The following is a 15,145-nucleotide window of genomic DNA, read 5'->3' as shown; positions in this document are numbered from 1 at the left end:
CAACCTAAGGACAGCACACAACACCCAGTCATCACGAGGCAGAGAAAATCCATGACCCCGCCGGGAATCGAACCCGGGAACCCGGGCATGGGAAGCGCGAACGCTACCGCACGACCACGAGTTGCGGACCCTCTAGAGCGGTTTGTTCTCCAAAGCAAGTAGTCTGCTCTTACCCAGCCGCTTAGAATTCCATGTAATTTAACAGATAAATGTTCATATTTTTATAGAGTACTAACAAACGTAGTATACACAATCATTTTTCTGTCTTGTTTTACAAATAGTACTACTAAAGATTACAATCAGCGCCGTTATCTTTCATGAGACCGGTGATCACATGAAGTTACTTTGGACGCCTGTGATGTGGAGTTATAATACCATAAACAGCTAAAGTGGAGAGCAATTTTAAGGCGGTCTTCGAATTAACGACCGCAACAACAACAATAACAACAACAAAAGCCTTGCGTAACGATTTTCTATGTTTCGGAAATAAGAAGACGACGGAAATTGTATCATGGTATTGCACCCAAAAAACAAATGGATTGTGTTCCTTGATACCAGAATATAAAATTTACGAGGTCTGCTCAAAAATTTCCGGAACTTTGTCCACAAAATTTTTTTACGCATACCTTTTACTTATTGTGCATTATTTCCTTCGAAATTCTCTCCTACACAATTGATACACGACTACCAACGCTTTTTCCCTTCCAGAAGCAGTCTTGGTACACCTGTTGCTGGATCGCGTGAAGTGCCGTCTGTGAATTTTCTTTTATCTCGTCTATCAATGCAAATCTTTGTCCTTTCAACGGGGTTTTCAACTTTTCAAATAAAAAAAGGTCCGCAGGGGCCAGGTCTGGAGAGTACGGAGGATGAGGCAGCAGAGTGCTTTCGTTTTTTGTGCAATAGTGACGCCCGAACACGGATGAATATGCGGGTGCGTTATCGTGAAACAAGAGCTGTGAATTGTCTTGCCACATTGCAGGCCGTTACCTTCACACATGTTCTCGCAGGCGTCGCAACACGTCCCAATGAAACCATCGAGTAACAGTTTGTCCCTGTGGCACGAGTTCATGATGAACTAATCCTTCAAAGTCAAAGAAAACTATCAGCATGGCTTTGACATTTGACCTGGTTTCCTGACCTATTGTGAAGACTGAACCTTGGTCTCAACATCATAGCCGTAGGCCCATGTCTCATTACCAAGAATGATTTTCTTAAGGAACATCTAGTTCTCATTTGTGCGATCCGCAAGATCTTCACAGATTGCGAGGCGGAGGTCGTTCTGGTCTTGACTCATGAGCCGTGGGACAAACTTTGCGGCAACACGATGCATTCCAATATGCTGTGACAGGATTCCACGGCATCAGCAGATTGGAATGTTACACTGTTCTACAATGTCTCGAAGAGCCACTCTTCGACTGGCAAGCACAATTTCGTTGAAGTTCCTAACCTAAGCATCGTCGGTAGACGTCGAAGGGCGTCCCAAACAAGGGTCACCTTTAAATTCCTTTCGGCCATTTTTAAACCGTGTGAAGCATTCGTAACACAGAGTACGGCTTAAGACCTCATCACCGTATGCTTCCTGTGTGATTTAGTGTGTCTCTGTAAAGGTTTTCTTGAGTTTCACGCAAATTTTAATGCAGAGACGTTGCTCCTCTAACTCTGCCACCTCGCTATTTGCAGACATTACGATACAATGTTCTACTCAATGCAGCACTGAACAGTAACTGACATTCAACAATGAAACTTCCGGCAGTTATACATTAAACACAGACGTGTGCAGGGATGTCAACCGCATTTCGCTCCAACACCATTGGCGTGAAATTACGAATGTTCCGAAATTTTTTGAACAGACCCGGTAAATATTGATGGATTGTGACGTTGCTTGCTGTGGCAGAGCTGTGTTCTAGGTGCTTCAGTCTGGAACTGCGCAGCTGCTACGGTCGCAAGTTCGAATCCTGCCTCGGGCATGATGTGTGTGACGTCATTATGTTAGTCAGGTTTAAGCAGTTCTGAGTTCTAGGGGACTGATGACCTCAGATGTGAAGTGTCATAGTGCTCAGAGCCATTTGAACCATTTTTTTGACTCGTATGGAAAATGATGGAGCGGGAACTTCATCATTTCCAGGGTCTGCAAGTAACATTGCCAAACTGGAAGAAAAGGAGCAAGACGCTCGGGATAATCTATCGCAGAACGCCATTCGCGACTTTATCACTGTTTGCATGCGAGAATAACGCCTGCTTCACCACCAGAATTGGTACACCGTGTACTGATGCGAATGTTTTGACATTGGTCTCAATTTATCATAAACAAGTACGGTGATGAACTACCTGTCACACCGCTTCTCAATCAAATTACCTTATTTTTTCCGGCAGTATAACTAGAAACGGAAGTATTTTTGGTTCTTTTTTTTAATTTTGGCGCATATCCTTTTAATTTGAAATTATTATCACCGTGACAGCGATAACTGAACTATAGTCTCTTTTTTTTGTGAGACGCCATTGCCGCAGTGATACCGATTATGGGAGGTAGTTGGCGGTTAGGACTAGACGGTTGACGGTAACTTAATAGATGTGTTAAGTTTCAAAAAATGGTTCAAATGGCTCTGAACACTATGGGACTTAACTTCTGAGGTCATCATTCCCCTAGAACTTAGAACTACTTAAACCTAACTAACCTAAAGACATCACACACATCCATACCCGTGGCAGGATTCGAACCTGCGACCATAGTGGTAGTGCGGTTCCAGACTGTAGCGCCTAGAACCCCTCGGAAACTCCGGCCGGCGTGTTAAGTTGTTACGTTTCATCAGGATCCTTTCGTAATGGTGATCTAGGTTTAATTTTTTTATTTTTTTTAGATGTCTCTTTACGTTGGCATTAGAAAATTTGCTGCCTTGTTGCTGGGACTGTCTCTTTACGTAGGACCTAGCAGGATCACTTGGCTTAAATTTGTGTTTCCTGTAGCAGCTATCACGCGGCGTCCGCAGTGGCGTAAATAAGGTTCTGGGGGGCTCCCCCGCAAATAAATTTTGGGGACCTTGTTTACTAATAAACCTTCGAAGACCAAATACGAAAACATTAGGCATCTCCACACCATAATTCAGCTTTTACGTGGGATACACTCAAGCGTTGATGTACTCATTAATTTATCCATCACGGCTTGAATTTTCTACGTCTCTGAATAACCAGCACGCTGCACAGAAATTGCGTTTATACATAAAATAAATTTGTGCCGGATCGGGACCCAAACCCGGATTTCACGCTTTACTCTACCGGAAGCCTAAACCGCTTTCTGCATCCGTGCACGTTACACGGCCAGACACAAACGGTCCATATGTCGTCGCTCGTGCGTCACCACCTGTACTCGTACACACATTATGTAATTCCTGTGCAGTGGAGGAGATTTTAACTGAAAGTTGCTGCCTGGTTGAGGCGGATAAATAAGCTGTGTAAAATACCACACTGCGTTTAGTTAGGGGAATAGTAATGCCAAATTGTTCAACTTTTGATCTGTTTCAGTATAATTGTGATAATAATCGTAGGTGGCCGGCCGGAGTGGCCGTGCGGTTCTAGGTGCTACAGTCTGGAACCGAGCGACCGCTACGGTCGCAGGTTCGAATCCTACCTCGGGCATGGATGTGTGTGATGTCTTTAGGTTAGTTAAGTTCTAGGGGACTGATGACCTCAGAAGTTGAGGCCCATAGTGCTCAGAACCATTTTTTTTACATTCAGAACTAGTACGTATCGATTATAACATCGAAACTAAAATATTTTATAAAGTAATTCCTCGTCATAAATTTTAACTTGAAATAATACTGTGTATGAAATTATATGAAAGTTCTCAGAAAAGTAACTGAGATTCTGACATGTCGAAAATTCGGAAAATAATACTGGTGTCGACAACTACTTTTGAGGAAAACTAATGCTAGAGGAGGATGTCCCGTTACAGTCACTAACAAAACTGATCACAATTCTAATGCCCGAGTGACTTTCGATTAGCTGTTTACTTGCTATGTAACACTGCGTCCCTCACAAAGGAACAAAGGAGATCCTATTGTTGTCAACGCCAATGAACTGAAGGAAATACGTAATGAAGAAAGTAGTGCATTCCAGATAGCTCAGAATAACACGTTTGCGAAGTAACCATATTTCGGCGTTTTATTCTTGTTATTTCCTTCAGTAATTGCAGAAACCGAACAAAGATTGAAAAATGTTAAATTAAATAGGCAAATGGAAGAAAATTTAGTCTACCCACCAATCGTTGATTTTCTCGAAAAGTGATAATTAGTTGACTACTACAAAAAATCATCAGTATTCTCGTATTGAGTCTAACTTTTCTCAACTTTGCTCAAAACTCATTTTGTAATCTGTAATCATATCACTGTTTGGACATTACGAGCAGCCAGTGTTAAGGAGTAAAAACTGACGTTGAAGAACTCTTGTTTTTCGTTTCAATTCGTAAGTTTTTAAGGACTACAAGCAGATACGGACATGTTATGTATAGCCAAGCAGCAGATCAGCAGCTTTCTGTTTTTATTGCAATTATGAATGAACTGTTGACTTTTAACATTTCTCCTTATATTGCGTCATAAGTTGGATGTGGCTTCTCCCATTTATAATCGTCATTGATACCGCACTACGATAAATACTTCCAGACTACTGACAGTGTCATTTTGTAATACAAGTGATTTCTGACGATGACATTGGGAAACGACCGTATAGACCACTGGGGCAAGTCTGCGAGGCCGTCATTTACACCACTAAACGTCCTTGTCGGGTAGTCAGTCAGAGGGGCACTGACAGCCCCTAACATACATCATGACGTTAATGGCTACTCAGGCATAAATTACATTTATGATTTACGCAATCCGAAGATTAACCGCCCTTCCGCACTCTAAAGCTACAGGTGAAGATGGACCAGTAACAAAGTGTCACGTTATACTGTAGCTTGAGACTGCTCGCAGCTTTGTTATGTTTCACCCTCTTTCCCTTTTCTTTCACTCACATAGATATTTCCTGAATCTCACAGTATTTGATATCCACACATTTTGGTAACATTCAATACTTCTCATAAAACACCAAAATTTATAAAGGTTCGTACCTGAAACACTATCATGACAAAAATCATTGGATAGCAATATGCATTTATACATATGGTGGTAGTATCGCGTACAGAAGATGTAAAAGAACAGCGCATCGGCGGGGCTGTCATTTCTACTCAGGTGATTCACGTGAAAAGGTTCCCGACGTGATTCTGGCTGCACGAAAGGACTTAACAGTTTTAACGCGGAATGGTAGTTGCAGGTAGACGCATGGGATATTCCATTTCGAAAAATCGTTTCGGAATTCAATATTTCGAGATTTATAGCGTCAACAGAGTTCCGAGAACACCACATTTCAGCCATTACCTCTCACCAAGAACAACGCAGCTGCCGACGGTCTTCAGTTAAATATCGAGGCAGCTGCGTTTGCGTGGAGATGTCAGTGCTAACAGACAGGCAACGCTTCGTGAAATAACCACAGAAATGTACTTGCAACTTACGATGAGCGTAACCGTTACGAAATCTTGGGGAAATCTGGTGTTAATGGCCTTTGGCAGCACGACTTCACCTGCAGTGCCTCTCCTGAGCTCGTGACCATATCGGTTGGACTCGACTGAAGAATCGTGGCCTGGTCAGATGAGTCTCTGTTTCAGTTGGTAAGAGCTGGTGGTAGGGATCGTGTGTGGCGCAGACCCGACGGAGCCATGGACCCAACAACGCACTCTGGAAGCTGTTGGTGCCTCCCTTCCTAATGGTGTGGGCCCTGTTTACCTGGAATGGACTGGGGCCTCTGGCCGAAATGAATCGATCATTGACTGGAAATGGTTATTTTCGGCTACTTGGAGACCATATGCAGCTATCCCTGGACTTCATGTTTTCGAACACGATGGAATTTGTATACGGCTGGTCCCGGCGGAGGTTCGAGTCCTCCTTCTGGCATGGTTGTGTGTGTTTGTCCTTAGGATAATTTAGGTCAAGTAGTGTGTCAGCTTAGGAACCGATGACCTTAACAGTTAAGTTCCATAAGATTTCACACACAATTTTTTTTTTTTTTTTCAGTTTGTATGGATGACGATGCACCATGTCACGGGGCCACTACAGTTCGTGATTGGTTCGAAGTATGTTCTGGACAATTGGAACGAATGATTTGGCCACCCAGGTCGCCCAGCCCGAATACCATCGAACATTTGTGGGACATAATCGACAGATAACTTCGTACACAACATCCAGCGCCGGCGATACCTTATTACTTATGGACGGCTGCAGATGCAGCATGGCAAAATATTTCTGCTCGGAGCCCCCAGCGATTCGTTGAGTTCACGCCCACTTCGAACTGCTACACTACGTAGGCAAAATTAGGTCCAACACAATATTAGGAGGTATCCCATGACTTTTCTCACCTAAGTGTATACCTTACCAGGCTTGGTAAAAAGACTAAATGCGAACAACACGAATACACTCTGGCTGCCGTTCTCCTAGTTATAGAGAGTCGCAGCTCTAATCATTAAATAGCTAAAGCAGTAGCCGGTCACCAAGTTCAACTTGCAAACTGCCTATCTAACAACTTGCAGGGGCAACAAAAATTTCATTTTCAGTATTTCCGGTAACTACTGACCGAACTTAAAAATTTTAAATGCTGTGAGAATCTATTCATTAAGAGGTATAGTTTTATGTTAGCGTAAGAAGACAAATACTGTGGTTATAACCTGTAAATACGTCTTCAGGTAATTTAATCCACAGCGCGAAAATTACACAGATATTTATCTAGTATATCAGAATAACAATACCTCCAACGAACTTTACACAACCATTTTCAAAACTTTTTCTCGCTGACAGCTCCCACAAAATGATAAAGAAAAACCATTGATCACTCAGTACATTTCCGCTGTTCATATAACACAGATACAGCATCAGGCATGAAGCTTTAATGTATTACTTTTGTACTGCTAAATTTATTCGCAACACCTTGTGCTGACAGTATCCATACATGCCATTGAACATACCCTCAAATACAGACACATCATACCCTTAAGTAGAAAACCCATGTCCTACAGTTAATGAAGCGCTTTAATCAAGCTACGAGGGTTGGAACTTTAATAGTGGAAATTATTTATGTACAGCTCGTACAAAATGGATACGTGTTTCAAAGTTTTACTGACCTTCAAAGTAGTCACTAGCATTGTGTATAACCTGTTGCCAGCGATGTGGAAGTCGAAGGATACTCTTAGCAGTGCCAGTTGTGTTGACAGTTCGGGCGGCGCGGCCAATTGTCCGATGAATTTGTAGCAGTTCTGAAGCGAATGACACAAAGTGTTTCCTTCAGTTTAGAAATCGAGTTGAACTCACGAGGGCTTAAGTCATGGGAGTGCAATTGGTGGTATAGCACTTAGCAGCCCCATCAGTCAAACAAATAAGTAACAGCTTGCACTGTACGTGTTTAAGCATTGTCCTGGAAAATGATGGGCAGGTCCCGTTCAACTCTCGCCGGCCGCAGTGGGCAAAAATGCCTTATCACCACGCTGGCTCGCCGATCCCTGTTGTCCGAGCCAGAACCATGGCGCATCTGACAGCCGCTGCAGCACCGCTCTAATGTCACGTGACAAACCTCAAATAAGATGTTGTTTCAGTCGGAATGTAGCCACGACCGTGTTTGAGGTGATATGCCCTCAGGTGAGCTTTACCCATACATTGCATGTAGAACATGCAACTAACCTAATGCTGTCAAGAACCCTGTACCAAAGTCCTAATTTTTTCGGGAGGAAGTGAACCGTTAGTAGTTTCGACTTGAAATTAATAATTTATATTTATATGAATATCTAAAATCACTGACAGAAAAAATCGCAACACCAAAAATCATTAATGCAATGAAATTTCGGGAATAAATTTGCCTAGGTAACACATTTAGAAGACTAGTATTGCAAGATCACAGGTTAATGTGAGTGCGAGTAAATATAAAGTACTGTTACAGCGGAATATTGAATGCAATCATGCAAATGTGCATGCATTCTGTTGTACAGGTTCCAGATGTCAGTTAGTGCGATGGAGTTTCATGCCTGTCGCACTTTATTGACCAATACAGGGACGGTTAATGCTGTTTATCGATGACGCTGGAGTTGTCGCCCGATGACGTCCCATATGCGCTCGACTGGTGACGTATCTGAGGACCGAGCAGGCCAAGGCAATATATTGATACTCTGTAGAGCGTTTTGGATTGGTACAGTGAGGTACAGTTGCGCAGCCAGGGTACGTGGGATAACGCACCATAGACCATAGACCGTAACTCCAGCTGTAGGTTCAGTGTGTCTGGTACGCAGAGAGGCTGGTTGCATGCCCTCAACTGGTCTCCTTCTCACCAACACACAGCAATCAGTGGCACCGGGGCAGAACCAGCTTTCACCAGAAAACACAACAGACCTCCACCCTGCCCTCCAATGAGCTCTCGTCTAACAGAAATGCAGCAGCAAGTGACGGTGGCTTGGGGTCACTGAAATGCTGCTACAGGGTTTCTAGCTCGGAGCTGTCCTTGAAGTAAGCGATCCGTGACGGTTCTTTGTGTGACTGTGGTGCCAACTGTTGCCAAAAATTGCTGCTGCAGATTGTAAGGTGTCAGGCAAATCCAACACCTTCCATGAAAACCCTGGCATGATAAGCAAATCCAGTAGTATGTCACATAGCTCCGAATAAATCGTGACATTAAATTAACCAAAGTAATACGAGTAACGAGTGAGCAAATGGAATACCACAGACTAACACAAGACTGCCTAAGATGTCAGAACAAATCATTCTTCGGCGTTCCTTCTGTTCAATTGTGAGACACTTTGGAACCATTTTTGAACACACTTTGTTCATGTTGAAACTTTCATGAAGAATCTGCCTAACACTTTCCTTGTCAACTCCTGTTAACTCAGACACTGCTCTGATTGTTAAACGGCGATCTTGTCGAACAAGTTTACCGATTTTTTCAATGTTTGCATCAGTTTTTGCTGACAATGGTCTGCCAGTGAGAGTGTCATCACTGGTGTCTTCGCGGCCATCTTTAAATCGTTTAAACCACTCAAACACTTGTGTTCGCGATAAACAATCATCGCCGTACACTTGTTGTAACATTACAAACGTTTCACTTGCAGATTTTCCTAGTTTGAAACAAAATTTGATGTTAACACGCTGTTCTTTCTGTACACTCAACATTTTCCGACGCACAGACAAAACGTCAACTACTTAAAACAGACGCCACGGGCAGACTGAGTGCAGGAGGCAGATAAAACTCGAGCAGTAGGCGGAGCGAGAGTCACGTGACAGGCCACGCGACTTTCAGCCTTATTGCATTCGTTTTATTGTTTCACCAGTACTAGTCCGGTTTTTTTTCAGCCACACCTCGTAGAAGCGCAACCGAAGCGACTATTTCAGAAATTGCGAACAGAGTTGTTGGAAACCATTGAAGAGCGTTGTGAACAGGATCGAACAAGCACAGAGTCTGCAACCACATCCGTATCTGTAACAGCACCGGAAAAACAAGCAATTAACGAAGATATTACGCATTTGCTATTCCAATCACAGGCGGAAAGTAACATACGTGAAATCAGACAGCCTGCACAGCAACAAACACGATTCGAAATTATTGATGAACAAACGTCATCACAAACAAATGCGGAACAACAAATATATGTTTCAAGACAGTTTGGATCGTGCAATGAAGCAGCAAGGTTAGCCAGACAAGATACCGAACCAATACCTGACAATGGAAAGCCAGGTCGCGAAGAGTACAGTGCAAGGTATTCAGCTATACGTTCACAACCGAAGGAAGAAAATTATTGCGTACCACTCCAACGATACTACGCAAGGGTAGGCGAAAGTTACAGTGGACAATATCCAATGGATCTACCACAATAGGAAAGAACGACGGGAGAAATGATCAGAAACAAAAGTGGCGAAGCATCGCGAATTTCATATGGAACTATGACGAAGTACGACAACGATCATTTCCTCATAGTCAGAAAATGTCAACACTTTCGAGAAGGAAACTCATTACATCCACGAACTTTTATTGATCAATTCCGAGTAGGATTACCAGAACACTGGACGCTAGCACACAAATTAGACTTTATACGTGCACACATGTCAGGAACAGTCGCAGAAACAATGCAGAATGTTGCAGCGACATGCCGATCGTACGAAGATTTCAGAGAGAAGTTTCTCTCACGATATTGGTCCAGCGAAACACAGAACAGAGTGAAGTACGAGTTATTAGAGAACCCATATTATGAAAATTCAGGAGAGAAGAGTCCGGTGAAAGTTTTGGAATTAATGGCAAAGAAAAATCAATGCTTAGATGTACCATACAGTGACGGAGGGTTGATTAAATTATGCGCGATGAAGCTACCATTGAAATACCAGCAATCATTAGTAGGTCGCGGAGGCAATGACGTCGAAGCATTTAAAGGTATTCTAAAGGAACTAGAATTCATATTTTCGGAAGACGACGCAAGAAAAAGACGAAGCGCACGTGAAAACGAAAGCAAAAAGCAGTGGAATCCACAAGACACAGTACGAGGAAACAATAATTACGAACCATGTGATAACTTCGCACCAAGAAACGACAATAGATTTCAACAAAGAACCGGTTATGGATTTAGAAGAGAATATGGCAATAACTACAATTCACCCAGGAACGGCAACAACTATTACAGAGGAAATAACGACAACCGGAACGGGTACTGGAGAACCAATAGACCGACAAATTATCAACAAAGAAACCACTGTCAACAAGCTGAACAAGAAAAGAGAATACAGATAGAAGAGGTGGAGGTAAGACCACCAAACCTCGATAAACGTTCGAATTGACAGCTAAGCGTCCATGCCAAAGAGAATGACGTACCGACCCAGGACAATTGCAGCACCTTGAACAGAGAAGTAAAAATCTTATCACGAGAAGAGAAAAAGGAAGAAACAAATCCGCAGGGACCAGATGAAAACGAAAACAAGAAAATAACAATATCGTGTTGGGACGAATTTAATTGGGAGAATACTGACGAAGAAGAAGAATTACCAGAGGTTCAAATGGCTCTGAGCACTATGGGACTTAACAGCTGTGGTCATCAGTCCCCTAGAACTTAGAACTACTTAAGCCTAACTAACGTAAGGACTTCACACACATGCATGCCCAAGGCAGGATTCGAACCTGCGACCGAAGCAGTCGCGCGGTTCCGGACTGCGCACCTAGAACTGCGAGACCACCGCGAATTACCAGAGGCATGCACAACGAATGTAGAAGGAAAGGACGAAGTAATGAGTATTGCAGAGCTATTTGAGATGGAAACCAGGGAAAGCGAATTCAATGAGGATAATGCGCAGTCAACAGAAGTTGAAAATAAGTTACGAGTGGGCACACAACCCAACGTATATAATGAAGGAAGTTATGAAGCGATAATTAGAGCATTTAGATGCGATTATGTGGAAGTAGCGACGAAGAAGGAGAAGATAGACGAGGATGAGGAAAAAGTAGAGGATTTTGAAGAAAGCGTAAATAAAGGAAGAAACAGAGAAGAGGAAATAAAAGAGAGAGAAGTAGCAGTCGAAGCTTATCCTACAGAAAGTTCGAATTCACAAGGGAAGTTCCTAAAAAGACTCATGAATGATTCAGTGGCGGATTCGTTGATGCAAGAAGAAGAAGAACAGAACCAACCCTTTCAAATTCAACCAATTGTGAAGGCCATGGTAAAGAATAACCCAGTCAATATTGTAATTTATAGCGGAAGTGAACTGACTGCGATCTCAGATAATTTATTCATGCAGTGTAATGCCAATGAAGAATTGCCAGTTCTGAAAACAAGTAAGATTAAAGTAAGAGGTCCTATTAGAAACAATGCTGCGGAAGTTACGAGACAAACAAGGTTAACTCTTTCGTGCCAAGGTCAAAAGATCGAAGCCAACTTCGTGATTATACCTTAACTAACTGTAGATTTGATTATAGGTGCACATTTTTTAAATGAGAGACGAGCGATAATAGATATGGGGAAAGGTAGTGTAACATTCAGGAATGTCACACTTCTCTTTGAGCAAAAGCTAAAATTAGAAATAATACCAGTTATAAACAAACAATTAAGAATGACGCGAGATAAAGAGGATGAAGAATTAGAATGGTATGCACAAAAGGGGGAATCGCCTCAACTCATGTTAGAAGTTCATAAGGAAATCGACGAAAAATTGCAAGAAGTTCAAGGTATTTCGGAAGACAGTAAAAGAGAATTAGAGGGTATTTTACGAGATAAAGCTGAGGTATTTTTACCTAAGACTGGCAGTATTAAACACTTTCAGTACAAGTTTGAAGATTAATTTTATTACTGGTAAATAATCAGCACAATATTTCAAGATTATGTTGCAGATAAGATCATCAGGAGAAAGAAGAATGAAGAGAGAGGATGGTGGGAAAAAGAAAGTAGTTTCAATAAAAACAAAAACAAAAATAACACCAATAGTACCATAGATTAAGGTGAAGGGATAAAACGTAGATGGTCTAACAGCATGAAATACTAATGCTATACACCATGACACTACACAAAAATAAAAAACGAATTTGAGGTTTCTTGTATAAGTTTAGACTCAAAATATCTTAGAACTGTAACATGGAAAGGGCGCCGAAATTTGTAAAGCTTTTAAGAAGGTGTAAAACAATGTAGGTACTAGACATATGTTAGATGATTATAGGTAAAACTTTTTGTAAGAACCATTGCAAAAACTCCAGCAAGGACGAGATGCAACGACCCACAAGTTGCAACGCGAGAAGTATCAAGAAAGAAACGGACGTAATTAGCAAGACACGATTCCCACAAGGCAGAAGCATCGAGATAAAGGGAAAGGACAGCGAGACCAACAGAAGGCCCTTGTAGCTGAAGTGGGCTGTATATCTGCTGGGACAGAATACGGAACCCTGCAGAGACACGAACAGGACACCGAACGCCAGAAGGGACTGGTGCAGGGACAGACAAGCAAACACCGGACTTTCACTGCTCGTAAACCCCTGAACACCCCCACTCAGCGGAGCGAGCAAAAACCGCCCTGACAAGAAGACCACTTGGGCAAGCCACCACTGGCAAAAAATGTGTGTGAAAGTCACACTACCGCTATTAAAAAGCATGCTGATGCACGAAACTGAAGAAAACTTCCACAAAGTAAAAATGATACACCCAAACAATTTATCAAACTGTTACTAACAGAAGAACTTCAAAGCGACTAGTTATCAATAAATATTTTCATATCCTGCCCAGAGAAGAACCAAGAAGCAAGTAAGAAGCAGAGAAAAAGCAGTAAGATCAGAAGTTGAAGATTCGCAAGATTGAGACCAAGAAAGAAGATGGGTGAAGAATAGACAACATACCTTCCCAAATCCCTATCCTATTGTAAACTAGTCATCTGCGAAGTACTACAACGAAAAACGACCACTTTCAGCGACAGATAACGATGACTTTCACGCATACAAAGCCAGTAAACCACGAGATTCTGCACTCATAGCTCCGTTCCATTATGGGACCTCCATAACAGCAACACACACATGCAAAGCCAACAAGGAACGATGAACGAAGCTGTACATCAAATACTTGCCCACATCCATCTCGCTCAAGTCCATCACCTTCGTGCAAAAACATTTGCCATCCTCATGCTTAAACATTCATAGGATTGTGGGAATGTGTGAAATCAAATTATGAGATGTAGGAATTGTGCAAACGAAACATGTGAAAAACTAAATAAGTTAAGCACACCAGACAGCTAATAAACTACAAAATAACAGTCATTGACAATGGACTTAATAAAAAATTGACTATCGATAAAAATAAGTCATTAGTTCTGAAATGGACAGTATATAAAGAACAAAAATAAGGCATAACAAACACTAAAACAATATGCCACTTATTTTCTCCTCATAAAAATAAAAGAATAACTATATTTTACTTATTTTCTCCTTATAAAAACAAAGAATAAAAAACTATCTTGTTGGATGTTTTCCCCTTTTTTTACATTTGTACCATTTGTTAGGATAATATCTCAATACTTGTGTATGTATATTTCTTTGTCAAAGCAATTCTTGGAAATAATTCTTATTTGTTAGTGTAACAATGTTGAAATGAGTGACTAGAAACAAAAACATTTTACTTGTACATGATATTTAGAAAATGTGTTAGGAATAGATTTTACTTAATTACTACATTTACAAAAACAATATTTCTAAGAAAATCGATGTGAAAGACTCCTCACTTTTGGTAACAAACTTCATAAAAAAAACTTCACAATTAAATAAAGAAAGAAAATAATTAAAAAATATAAATTAGTAATACAAACTAGCATAGAACAGAATAACGTGGCTGAACAATAGGCAACAAAATTTAGATAACAGAATAATTTTTGACTGGCTTAGACAACAATTCAATCATTGCCGAACTTCAGTACAAAAATTAAGTCCGAAGGGTGATGATTTGTAAGGTGTCAGGGAAATCCAACACCTTCCATGAAAACCCTGACATGATAAGCAAATCCAGTAGTATGTCACATAGCTCCGAATAAACCGTGACATTAAATTAACCAAAGTAATACGAGTAACGAGTGAGCAAATGGAATACCACAGACTAACACAAGAATGCCTAAATGCATGTCATACCTTCCCACCGTGAGACAGACGCAGTTCCGAGGGGAGAAACGAGAGCAGAAGCCGGGCGCAGAACTGTGTTAAGCTGGAAGTCCCTACGATAAGGGACGGACGGACACCCACGTCGCCAGCTAACCACTAGGACCACACCACCCGCAAGTTTTAGCGCGAGACTTTTTCACGTCTCTGTTACGTCAGGATCACCCCCCAGCCAATGTTAAAAGCTAGAGCCCTCCAGAAGAACAGTATAGATCTTGCGACAACACAAAAAGGGCTACACCACCTGCAAGTTTTAGCGTGATACTTTTTCGCGTCTCTGTTACGTTAGGACCACCCCCCAGCCCATGTTAAAAGCTAGAGCCCTCCAGAAGAACAGTATAGATCTTACGATAACATTAAAAGGACCACACCAGCTGCAGGTTTTAGCGTGAGACATTTTCGCATCTCTGTTACGTTGCAAACTTTA

Source organism: Schistocerca serialis, chromosome 7, assembly GCF_023864345.2.
Source record: "Schistocerca serialis cubense isolate TAMUIC-IGC-003099 chromosome 7, iqSchSeri2.2, whole genome shotgun sequence".
Classification (NCBI taxonomy): domain Eukaryota; kingdom Metazoa; phylum Arthropoda; class Insecta; order Orthoptera; family Acrididae; genus Schistocerca; species Schistocerca serialis.
Note: the sequence above shows the minus strand (reverse complement) of the source record.